The sequence below is a fragment of the Puma concolor genome, chromosome E3 (assembly GCF_028749965.1).
Source record: "Puma concolor isolate L17-30 chromosome E3, mPumCon1.1.hap2, whole genome shotgun sequence".
Taxonomy (NCBI): Eukaryota; Metazoa; Chordata; class Mammalia; order Carnivora; family Felidae; genus Puma; species Puma concolor.
The window spans coordinates 36,795,849-36,808,590 of record NC_141682.1 but is presented as its reverse complement, the minus strand read 5'-3'; the positions used below and the strand labels follow the sequence as shown (position 1 = coordinate 36,808,590).

At 40.5% G+C, this 12,742-nt stretch overlaps 1 protein-coding gene across 24 annotated transcripts in view; it reads left to right on the top strand.

Annotated features, from left to right (window-relative positions):
* Positions 1–12,742, top strand: part of RBFOX1 (RNA binding fox-1 homolog 1) — a 2,073,113-nt gene that overhangs the window by 1,517,417 nt on the left and 542,954 nt on the right. The gene's annotated exons all lie outside the window — the stretch shown is intronic.

Below are 12,742 nucleotides of genomic sequence, written 5' to 3'. Positions count from 1 at the left end.
CGGTTGAGTGTCCGACTTCGGCTCAGGTCATGATCTCACGGTCCCGTCCGTGAGTTCAAGCCCCGCGTCATGCTCTGTGCTGACCGCTCAGAGCCTGGAGCCTGTTTCGGATTCTGTGTCTCCCTCTCTCTCTGACTCTCCCCCGTTCATGCTCTGTCTCTGTCTCAAAAATAAAATAAAATGTTAAAAAAAAAAATAAAAAAAATACTAAATATTTTCTCAAGCTTCCATTTGGAAGTTTCCACAAAGACATTTCTTGGTCTTTGTAGGACCCATTCTCACAGCCAGGAGTGTATTTCTTTTTTAATGTTTATTTATTTATTTATTTATTTTGAGAGAGAGTGGGGATGGGGCAGAGACAGAGGGAGAGAATCCCAAGCAGGCTTTGTGCTATCAGCATAGAGCCCGACATGGGGCTCAGTCCCATGACCCATGAGATGATAACCTGAGCCAAAATCACGACTTGGATATTTAACCAACTGAGCCATCACATGCCCTACCAGGAATGTTTTCTTTTCTGCCCCAGCATGGCATAGAAAAAACTAACCCAGTGCTATGCCGGCTCCCCTTTAGCCTAGAGAAGTTTGTGAGTAGCACTGTGATTGTAGAATGTACTATTCATTGAATAAGATGGAATTCAGGAAAAAATTCATACTCATATGTGGTGACAACATATCTCTGAGTTACAGTCCAGAGTATTGGTAATAGTAATTGTAGAATATAGCGGTGCATATATAAGTGACATCAGAGAATTTTAGGTGCAAGAAGGAGGCTCAGAGAGGGAGACACAATGTACCCAAGTTTATGCAATCAGAAGCATGTATAGAAGCAAAGTAGACCACATATCAAAAAGAGACACTTTCTGAAAAGATCATGATAGTTGTTAAGACAAAGATGAACGTTTATTATATGGTTATTAGAGGATGCATTTTGTGAGAGCAAGACTTTAAAAAAAATTTTTTTTAAAGCTTATTTCTGAGACAGAGAGAGACAGGGCATGAGTGGGGGAGGGGCAGAGACAGAGGGAGACCCAGAATCTGAAGCAGGCTCCAGGCTCTGAGCTGTCAGCAGTGTCCAGTGCGGGGCTCAAACTCACAAACAGTGAGATCATGACCTGAGCTGATGTCAGTCGCTCAACTGACTGAGCCACCCAGGCGCCCCAGTGACAGCAAGACTTTAAGGCATGTGGAGTAGGTATTCAGTGTATGGTGTATTTTTTTAAACGTGTTTGCTTGCCAATAAAGACAAATGCAGATTTTACTCCCAAGCCTGTTCCTGTTCCCAGCCCCTCTTGATGTTACAACTTGGTAATGCCGAGCATTAGCAGCAATCAATGAGTTGCAATTTCTGACTTCTAAATCAGTACCATTTGGCTCTGGTCTGTTTGCATTCTAAGTCCGGGGATTGTACAGTCGGTGAATTGCACCATGGCTTGGAGACAAGGATGAAATCCAAGCTTTTCTCTCCTTTCCTCTCCTAATCAAGCCATGTGCCCTGGCCTGGAGCTGCATTCACCCAGAGGCAATGATGCCATTTTCTTTGCCCAAAGATGAGATAAGCTGCCAGTTCTTACACCTTCCAGCCTGTCCAGAGAAGGGTGCCTTTTTCTAATTCACAACAAAACAAGGTAGGCAGGCAAACTCCTGCCAGAATCTAGTCTTTCTCTCATACAACAACAACAGCAACAACAACCACACTTCTCGCTCATGGGTATCGGATACCAGCTCAGCTGCTGTTAGCAGGGACCTTTCCTCTCAAAAATTTAAATTTGAAAAGGAGGATGAAAATGTCCACCCTGATTCTAACTTTGTAGAGGAACTCTGTTCTGTATATATCCATAGACTATTGGATTCCATTAGCCTATATGTGATGAGGGATCTGATATTGAGCCTAAATCTTTCTGAAAGCCTTAGAATTGTCTTTAGTGAAGTGTTAAATAGTAGCCTTCAAGCATTCACTTTTTAGATGTCTTCACAGGATTTAAAGGAAGAATAAAACATGCCAGGATATTTATGAATCATGAGATTTAATAGAGACCAAAGTAGATCTTATTATTGATGTGCTTACTGCTTCATTAAATTCCCCTTAAGGTTTGCGGCATGGATATGGATCATTTGCAATAATAATTATGCAGTGATCGATTGATTGGGTCTGACATTGCACTTGTCACCTTGAAACGCAAAATCCATCTATTTTCAACAGTGTGCACATTTCTCGCTAATCTTACACACCAGCATGCAATAGTTTATTTTATGGAGAAAGTACAATTTATAAAGTTTGGAGACTTAACATTAACCTTTTGCTAAAAATTGAAGTATCGCTTGTCATTTTAGAAAGAAATGAAAATCATCCAACCAACAATTTTTTTCTTGAGATTAGAAAACACAGTCTAATTTCAAAAGAACTTTTCAGACCAAAAATGCACGTACTTCAGCTGAGTGCTACAAGTGTACTGTGACCATTGCAGTTGACTGAGCCTTCACATGGAACATGGACGATACATTTGGGAGGCTTGACCCTAATTCTGCTTGCGTGTGCACACACGCACATGTGCACACACATACACACACCTGTCTTCCTATCCACCTACCATTTATTTATTTCCACATCTTACACTCTCGGTAATTCTCTCTGTGCATGAAAAAAAAAATAATGCACAGTTCTGTTTCTGAAAGGAACTTCCCAAGACTTGTGCATAAGATCTTACTGTGCAGATATTACTTTAAAGATTCACACATTTCTTTCCAGTTGTGAATTTTTTTTTAAAAGAGGGAATGGAAGAACCAGTGACCTCATTCTCTTCCATTTTTACCAACTTTGATTTCCAGGACTTAAACTGCATTGAATTGATGGTGTGGCCAGTCCTGAGTCAGTGCAGAGTCATGCATGGAGTTGCTTATGAAGGGCCAGGTACGGGATCTGCAAATGAAGCTGGTGTGGCCCTTTGTCCACATGGAACTTATATTCTAACAAGGAAGTGACCCATCTTCAGCCTTACTGAGTTTAGAAATGCAGTATAATTATTGGCATAAAGAAATTCAAACATATTAGTGAATTAAGTGATGATAAGTGGGAAAAAAAAGAATATACACTAAGGTCCTCTTTGGAATATATTAAAAATAATAACAATATGAAGGAAGGTAGGATTATTATCTCCATGAGGCATGTTATAAAATTGAAGATGAGAGTGGTTAGAGTTCCTAAAATTTATGAGCTAGTAAGTATCAGAGAGCCAGAATATGAATCCAGAAAGTCAGTATTCAGAGGCCATGATTTGCACAACTCATTTCTAAAAGTGTGTATATACACCAAGATGGTGACAGTAATTGATATGGCTGGCTGTTATTTTCTTCTTTTTGTTTCTCTGCGGTTTCAGATTTCCCCTGTTAGGTATATGTGATATATACGTAATAAATACAATTTAGAGAAATATAAATCAATGAATGAGCCTCATATAGGACATTATAACCAGCAAGCATCAAACTAGCAGATTTTGTAAATAAAGACCTCTAAGGTACTGAACACTATTTCAGAAATCTCCAAGCCTGTGACCTAAAGCGCATGTAACTCTAAGCCATGAGGAACTACCCGTACGTAGGGACACCCTTTGCAAAAGCTCTTCACAAGTGTGAGAACTCTCAAGGAGTTGTGTCTGTTTGCTGACCCAGGTATCTCTTTCAAACGTGCAAGGATGGCGACCATTTGCTGGTTAAGACAACTTTTCCTCCTATTACATAGTAGCAACACGAATAAGAACAGAATTAATCTTTCTCTTGTGTTTTTCATATATAAACTCTAGAATCATGTGTTAAGGCAATCCTACATGATGGCTGAATAATACATATACTATGTATAAATTAAGGCTAAGTTAAATAATAAAAATAGCATTCATCTATTGGATGCCAGGTGCTGTATCGAAGATTTTGCATTATCAAAGCCTGTCCCCATCTCGCCTCCCAACAGAATTGAGGGTGTCATGCAGTGCAGGTAGTTACATGGCTTTTTATGGGAGAGAACCAGTGTGGTTTGAAGAAGCTTCTAAGTGAATCTGGCAACTTGCCTCATCCCCATCAGGAGATGGAACCCCTCTGATTAGGATAGACTCTTCTAATCCTGAGATGGAAGGAAACTGTGCCTGGGTAATAGATGAGAAGAGCGATATATAGGAAAGTAAAATAACTTGCTCAGGATCTGGTTTGCCTGGCTTCAAAATTGATGGTAAATCTGGGATGAGAATGTTGGATTTCTATAGTGGAGTCAAGACCTCTATCTACTAGATTGCTGACTCATTAACATAGATAATTCAGCTAAGGCACCCAAAGACAAGTGTTTTTGATGTTAGTTAGGTGTTCATGGCCAGGGAAGATAAGGACAATAAAACAAGGGAATCTAACATGCACTGTCTTCAGCTGCTTGCTCTGTTATTATTTCTCTGCCTTCTTTCAATTGTGAGGAGTGGCAAAAATAACCAACTCAAATAGGCTTCAGAAAAATCACACATAAATGGAGAATGTACTGTCATACTAAATGGAAAGTTTTAAAAGGTAGATCTCAGATGCAGTTGTACCAAGAAACTCAGATTATATTCTTAGGAGTGTTAGATAGATTAGATAGATAGATAGATAGATAGATAGATAGATAGATAGATAGATAGATAGATAGATAGAGATATATAGACAGATCTATGTATAAATATACACAGATATCTACATCTACATATACATATGTTTGTCTTTCCTTTTCTCAGCTCTGTTTTCTTTGATGTAGGCTTCAGTCACAGACAAGCCCTTCTTCCTGGTAGCCACCAGCAGTTCCAAACTTACGTTCTTCTGGCTAAGTACCTCCAGCTGAAAGAGAGCATCTCTGTCTACAAAGTCTTTTTAAGTTTAAGCTAAAGTTTCAGGAATGCCTTTCATTGGTCCAGCTTAGGGCATATGCCCTTTCATTAGCCAATCACATTGGTCCAGAAGTAGTATATGGTGATGGGACAGGTGTGGGTCACATGATCACCCATGGAGGCCATAACTTACATCTTCTTTACCACCATTTGTTCCGAGAATGAGGGAAGTCTTTGCCTGTTCACGTCCCGTGGAGGTGGGCGATTAAATGCTAGGCAAGGAAAACAACTGGTCCATGCTTCAGTTTTGTTTCTGCTAGTGACAGCTCTCTAAAACAATTCTGTCTAACAGGATTTCTTACTGCAGAAATCTCTGGCATTCCTGGGACTGAGAGATCATCTTAGAATATTTGGAACTATTTAGTAACCCCCTGATGAATCCTTCCATATTCCTTGAAAATCCTTTCCTATGGATCTGTAACAGTACCATGAACTCTGAAGATATAGTTGATGTCTGGAGTCTAGTCCACTTGTGTGCTCCATTGTATTGTTAACTACCACATGCATGATGGTTGTGAGTGTGTGTGTCTGTGTGTGCAAGCACACGTGTGTGTGTGTGTCTATCTCTAGAGATAACTCTGTTATCCATCCTGGTCAGAGAACGGACAGCTTTACCTAATTACATAGTAAGGTTAGTTGAGAATTGGCAAATGCTGGGACCAGGTTGTAGAATAGGTTGTATCGCAACATTGTTCAGTTTACATTTCTTGTGAGAAAACAAGCAAAATAACAAATACCACTGGTGATTTTCAGTGATGCACCCATCTTTGGCATCGCTTACAATTCAATAGATTGTTGATTCAAGACAACCCATTGCCTTTTTTTGCTTAAATGTCTGGGTTTTCTATGAGCTTCAGGACTTTTTCTTTTGGGAATCAGTCTGTCTCAAGGCCTTGGCATTATATAATTGTTTGGTTTCGTGTGTAATGATTTAATTTAATTCAACAAACATTTATTGAAAATCTCTTATGTGCAAGCCCTAGGCTAGGCCCCTGAGATATGAAAACATAACACATAATCCCTGACCTCGGGAAGCACCAAATTTATTAAGATGAATTAGGTAGGCAGTGATCTGAGCAGATACCCTAAAGGTGTCTGATGAGCAGCATTAAACAGATACGTAAGCAAATAAAATAGAAAATTGATGAATTACTTAAACCCATATTTCTCATATAGCAGACACACTTCTTGTCAGTGGGCACACAAAATTAAGGGGATGGGCAAGATCCTTGATGGCACGAAGCTTGCTTGCCAATGTAAGATACAGGCCATAGACAGACAAACCAAATATATGAATGCATGATGGCAGTCTGTGGTAGGTGCTCTGAAGGACATTATTGGGATTTGGAAATAGAGTAGTCAGGAAGGGCCTCTTGGAGGAGGTGATGTTTAAGCAGATTCCCACAGCAAGAGGGACCAGCTCTGCAAAGAGCCAGTCCAAGAACATTCTAGGCAGGAGGAACAAGAAGTGTGTAGTCTTCAAGGCTGAAAGAGATGGCTGGGTTCAGAGTTAGAGCAGCTGGAGAGTAGTAAGCAAGACGGAGAGTGACACATGAGGAGGTCTGAGAGCAGGTGCTTCAGGGGCTGAAAGGGCAAGCAGGGAGTAGGTATAAAAGCTTAGCACTTTCTGGAGATGTTATTAGCTCAGAAAGGGTTAGGAAGGAGGCCACCCCAGGGTGAGAGCCTGATGCCATCTAGAGTTTCTTGATTATTTAAAAAAAATTTTTTTAATGTTTATTTATTTTTGAGAGAGAGAGAGACAGAGAGACAGGGTGCCAGTGGGGGAGGGGCAGAGAGCAAGGGAGACACACAGTCCACAGCAGGCTCCAGGCTCTGAGCCGGCAGCACAGAGCCCGATGCTGAGCTGAAGTAAGATGCTTAACGGACTGAGCCACCCAGGTGCTCCAAGTGCTTTTTGATTCTTATTCCTTCTTCTTCTTCTTCAGGATGGTTTATTGTTTTAAAACATCTTTATTGAGGAACAATTAACACCTGGTAAACAGCACGTATTTCAAGTGTGCACTTTGGAAAGTGTTGACATATGTACGTGCCCCGGAAGTCATCAGCACAATCAAGAGAGTGAGCGTCTGGCCCTGGAGTTCCCTCCTGCCCCTCTGTCATCTCTCCCACCCGCCCTTCCCGAAACAGCTGCTGATCTGCCTTCTGTTTCTATACATTAGTTTGCCTTTTCTAGAATTTTATATAAATGGAGTCATAGAGTAGGCGGGGTTACTTTTTATAGCGGGTAAGCCTACACAGAATTCGAGTCTTCTAATCTTTCTCTCATATGGGCCTTTTGTGTCTGAAAAGGATCTCAAAAGCCATTTAACAATAACCTCTATTTCTACAGTCGAGGTCTTAGAGCATGCGTGTGTTTGCTTGACTTACAAAAGTTGAGGGATTTTCCAGGCTCAGAAAAAACAGAGTTTGTCTCCCCTTTCCTTTTCTCCGTTATTATTTTGGACTCTACTATTGACCTAGAAAAGATAAGGGGGGGATGAAATGATGAAACAATGAGGAAGTGGGAACAGAGTGACAGACAACCAGGGGAAGACACTGCTTAGTCCTTCTGATCTCAGAAATAAGATGTGGGGATGACCAATCTTGAGCTAATTAGAATAAAATATAATATATTTCACTACACTTGTGGTCAACATAATTCAATCTCTGATGATTCAAAATGGCTTTGGGGTCATCTTGACATCAACTCTGGAATCAGAAGCGTGGGGACAAGGGTTCCCTCACATTCAGGGAGCATGCATGTGTGTGTGTGTGTGTGTGTGTGTGTGTGCGCGCGCGCACGTATATGTTCACTTTTCTCCCCAGGAACTATAAGGAGCTTCCTCATTTATATCTTATTTATATACCATTTGTGCTTTGCTACTTCCCAAAGAATTTGAATGCACTCACAAGTTGCAGAACAATGTAATGTGTGACTTACAGGTGTTAACCTATACAGAGACCGAATGTAAAATTTATTAATCTATTCCTTTACAATGAAAACACTTATTAGGCACCTACTATCTCCAAGATATTATTCTAGGGACTGGGTATATGATGGTGAACAAAATAATTACTTCAGTGTGTACATTTGCCTGTACGTGTTTGTGTATTTGAGCATGGTTCACCTGGGTTTGTTAAATATATTATGAATTGATTATAAAACAAGAAAGCCAATCCTATGCAGAGGAGGATGTTAAATTAAGACACCAGTTTGGCAACGGCCATTGCAATTAAAAGTACCCATATTGTTTGATCCTCTAATTGCACTGGTAGAAATTTATCTTAGAGTTACACTCATCCATGTGCACAAAGCTGCATGGATAATGAGGCTCATGTAGCCTTTCTTGTTGATCGTAAATGCCCATCAAGGTAGGAGTGGTTGGACAAGCCACAAGACATGCTTAGGACTGAATACTGTGCATTTATGGAAAGCATGATGTTGAATCACCTGCACTGCCTTTGAACAAACTCTTCGGCATATGGTTATGGGTGTGCAACAGCATGTGTGGTAGGCTTCCATTAGTCAAGAGGATGGAAAAGGGCTCTGTGCTAGGTAACACAACACACTTGACTTTAGAAAATTTGCTGCTGATCAGGGGACCTATGATGGACAAAGGGTAACCTCTTTTGAATTATTTTAAATATTCACAGTGTACACGCATGGGATTTCAGTTTTATAAAACCAGTTTTAAAATACAGAGATAAAAATAAATAAGTAAAGGACATACATAGATTTTCTAATATTTAGCTTGGGGTGTCTTATAATGATTTTATGCAAAAGGTCCCTTCAGGTTTCTATTCTGTCTCCCTTCTCCTGTTACCATGCTCTGATACAAACAAACAGAAAGGGGAGGATCCCCGCAGCCACACCCTCTCATCAGATCCCCCTACTGCCAATGACATTAATGATTCATTAACTGCTTCTCAAAACCCTAAAGCAATATGGAGCCCTCAAGGAAACTTATGACCCCAGGTGGATCCATCCCACCAGGAAAGCGATGTTCCTTTGGATCACTGAGGGTGGGCATTTGGGAGCCAGGTGTGGGACTGGGGGGCTCAGTTCAGAAGAGGTGGATCTCTGTGGCTGGAGGCTGCAAAAAGAGGTTGAGAGAACTTCACAGTTCCCAGGGATTCTAAGCTCAGACTTAGGACAAGGGACTCAAAGAAGAAAGAAAGCTATGTAGGGACATGTAGAGGACATCCTCCTCTATTTAATAATGTGGTAGATTCAAAGAGTGAAGAGGCTCAAGTCAGAGACAAGAAAAGGGAGTGATTCCAGACAGAAAAAATTGAAGTGAGCCCCTTGGGCAATTTCGTTTATTCATTCATTCATTCATTCATTCACTCATGCATTCATTCATTCATTTAACAAATATGAATCGATACTTTATTTGGGACAGGTGCTGTGCTACTTGCTGGGCATGTGATGGGGGAACATTACAACAGAGTTACTGCCTTCATTGAACCTTTAATTTCATGGTAGAGAGAGAGTCATGGCGTCAGATAATCTTTCAAACAGATATACAGTTATAAACTGCAATAGGGATTATTGAAGAAGCTCTTAGAGTGAAACGGGGTACTGATCATGTCACAAGAACAGAGGAATTCTTGTTCTATTTATTTAGAAGTCTGCTAATATTAGTAATTAATATCATCCCCACTTTCTAGTTGAGGACACTGAGGGATGGACATAAATCTGTGTGCCCCTCACAGCAAATATGGGTGGAGTTAGAATTTGGACAGATTGACACAGGGCTCAGGCTTCAAGACAGATTGAGTCTGCACAGGGTTGTTTCAGGTGTGAAATCCACAACCTCATCGTTAATAGTAAACGGAGATCTGTGCTCAGTGGTTAATGGTGAGCATAGATGCCTAGGCACAAGGATTAATCTGGTTGCTCTGGTGACATTTGGAGTATTAATTTGAGACAGGAAGGACCCTAACCCATATCTACTCTCCATACTTTAATGAAGCAGAGGCCAGATAAACTACTGACTGTCCTGAACAGTCTAGATGCAAGAGTTGTGATTTTGTTAATAAAAATAATGTGACAAAATGATAATGTCACAGGAGAAAAAAACGTGATGAAAACCTGAAATGTCTGTCTGTATTTATTCGAGCCCCCAAAGCAGTAATGGGTGGTAAAGGATGTGGTGTTTTTTCTCAGGGGCGCTGGCAATGAAAAATTAGAATTCTTAAACTTTGGGTGTGGACAAACACCAAGGCATTGATGTATCCCCTAAAATGAGGTATTGAACAATCTTTGTGGGAGAAAGTCTTTATTCCTTTCCTACTCTTCTAGAAAGACACGGTACAAGGAAAAATAATAAAAAAATTTTAAAAAAAGGTTTAGAAAAACTGCTCTTCTCAAAAAGCCAAGGAACTGTGGTTCCCTATTTTGAGACATTTGGCAAATCTCATTTTCCTACAGATGTTGTTGGACATAAATTGATGATTTCAAGAAGCAAATAGAATATTCTGCAATGCTTGGTATTAAGGAGTTCAGTGTGATCAGATGGGGCTTTGTCAAATTGAAGTATTTGAATTAACTCACACTGTAAAAGTGAAAGTGTAAAGCTTTGCTTTTCTTCCAAGCTAATCAATGAAGATTAATATTCTATGGGAACCTGATTTTGCAGATGGAGCTGAGCTACACTATTTTCCCTTCCATTTTTTCCTCATAGTAAATAAATCTTTTTTATTATACTGTATGAATTTACTTAGCTCTTTTAATAGCCTTTGTAAGAATAATGCTTCCTTTGATTATATTACATTTTTTAAATGTGTGCTATGTGTAATACAATTCTGCTGTTGGGGGGAGGGGGGAGGGAGAATAGAAGACTTGCCGAATATATTAGCCTTACCAGCTTATCCCCTGTGTTTTAAATCAGATGAAGAAATGTCTGGGTACCCTGGGAGTTTAAGGAGTAAATTACTAAGCGTTTACTTGGATAAAAACGGTTCATACCTGTGCCTTGTCTAAAACTTTCTACTGGGGAAGATTAGATTAATCTGAAAGGACTATGTCTTTGTAAAACTGTTCTGGTTATTTTGTACCTTTTTTTTTTTTTTTTTTTTATCTTCGAGGTGCTGGCAAATTTATTTGATTGTTTTCCCCTGAAGGAGGGAAATAAACTTTGTAATTCTAGGGCTAACATCCACACTGTATAAATTGATCAGCCAAATTGAGAAGCTGCTGACTGGTTGACTTGGCATAAACTGCAAGTAGTCTCATTCACAATTGATAAACTGACTTCTCACCCTGCATTCTTAGAGGTGTAGCCCTTGAAGGACAGATACAGCATGACCTATACAAATTGTACTTCGCATGAGACAAGAGAGGAGAGGGAGGGGGAGCAAAGGAGGGAGAGGCAGGCAAGAAAGAAAGAAGGAAAGGAAGAGGAAGGAAGGAAGGAAGGAAGGAAGGAAGGAAGGAAGGAAGGAAGGAAGGAAGAGAGGGAGGGAGGGAGGTGGAAGGAGAGGGAGGGAAGGAAGGGAGGGAGGGAGAGAAAAGGAAGGGAGGGAGGGAGGAGGAAAGGATGGAAGGAAGGAAGGAAAGAAGGAAGGAAGGAAAGGAAGGAAGGAAAAGAGAGAGCACGATTTCACTAGAGACAAAAACATAATATGATTTTATGCATCAGGCCAAATCTTAAATTACTAAAGTTCCTGATGAGAAGAAATTAGAATCACCCAAACTTTACCTATGTCTTTTTGTGCCATTTACCTTGGACAGAGTCAACAAACTAATCCTCTTAAAGTATTTTGCCCATATAGTCACTCATGTTCAGAGCCATTAATAGTTCTGCACACACTGTTATGGGATTAGAAATCAGTGCTTGAGTCTGATAATTTAAGATTTTCTGAAATCTAGCCTCAGTATACAAACTGTGTGTGTGTGTGTGTGCGCGCACGCGCGCCTAAATAATAAGCTCATAGGACCTGGGTTCTGTTTCTGCATTTGTTAGTCGCCTGACAAAGATCACTCATCTTTTCTAGGTCTCAATTTTATTTTTGTAATGGGAATAATAGTGATAATAGCAGTAATGGTGATGATAGCAAGATAATGCTGCTTAACTGATTTAAATAGTGTTTTGGGGAGAGAATCAAATCAGAGACCATACCTGCAGGTGCTCCCTCTGTGCTCTCTGCTCTTAGTGCATGCACACGAGGCTGAATCAAACTCATCTAACTCAATACAGAGGCGGCTTCGCAAGCCTGACAGAATGCATAATTAAATGCCTCTACTCTTTCTGGCACATGCCAGACCATAGTCAATTCAAAACTGAGCTCTCTGGGGAGACCTCAAGTCCTGATATTCTACAGGGTTGATTTGAATAGGGAACCAAGAGCACAGCTTCCGATTGGGTATGGGGGGGGGGGGTAAGAGCGACAATCCATAGTGGATTATTTTATAATAATTGGTGGCTTATTTTATAACTCGTAAGTGGAAAGACTGTGATAAAACATGTAAACAGTAAAGACACTTTTTTCAAAATTTTTTTAATGTTTTATTTTATTATTTTTGAGACAGAGAGAGACAGAGCATGAATGGGGGAGGATCAAAGAGAGAGGGAGACACAGAATCCAAAGCAGCCTCCAGGCTCTGAGCTGTCAACACAGAGCCCGACGCGGGGCTTGAACTCACGGACTGTGAGATCATGACCTGAGCCCAAGTCGGACGCTCAACTGACTGAGCCGCCCAGGTGCCCCAGGACTCTTTTTTTTTTATTGTTTATTTATTTTTGAAAAAGAGAGATCCTGCATGAGCAGGGGAGGGGGAGAGAGAGAGGGAGACAGAGGACCCCAAGCTGGCTCCACACTGTCAGCACAGAGCCCAATGCA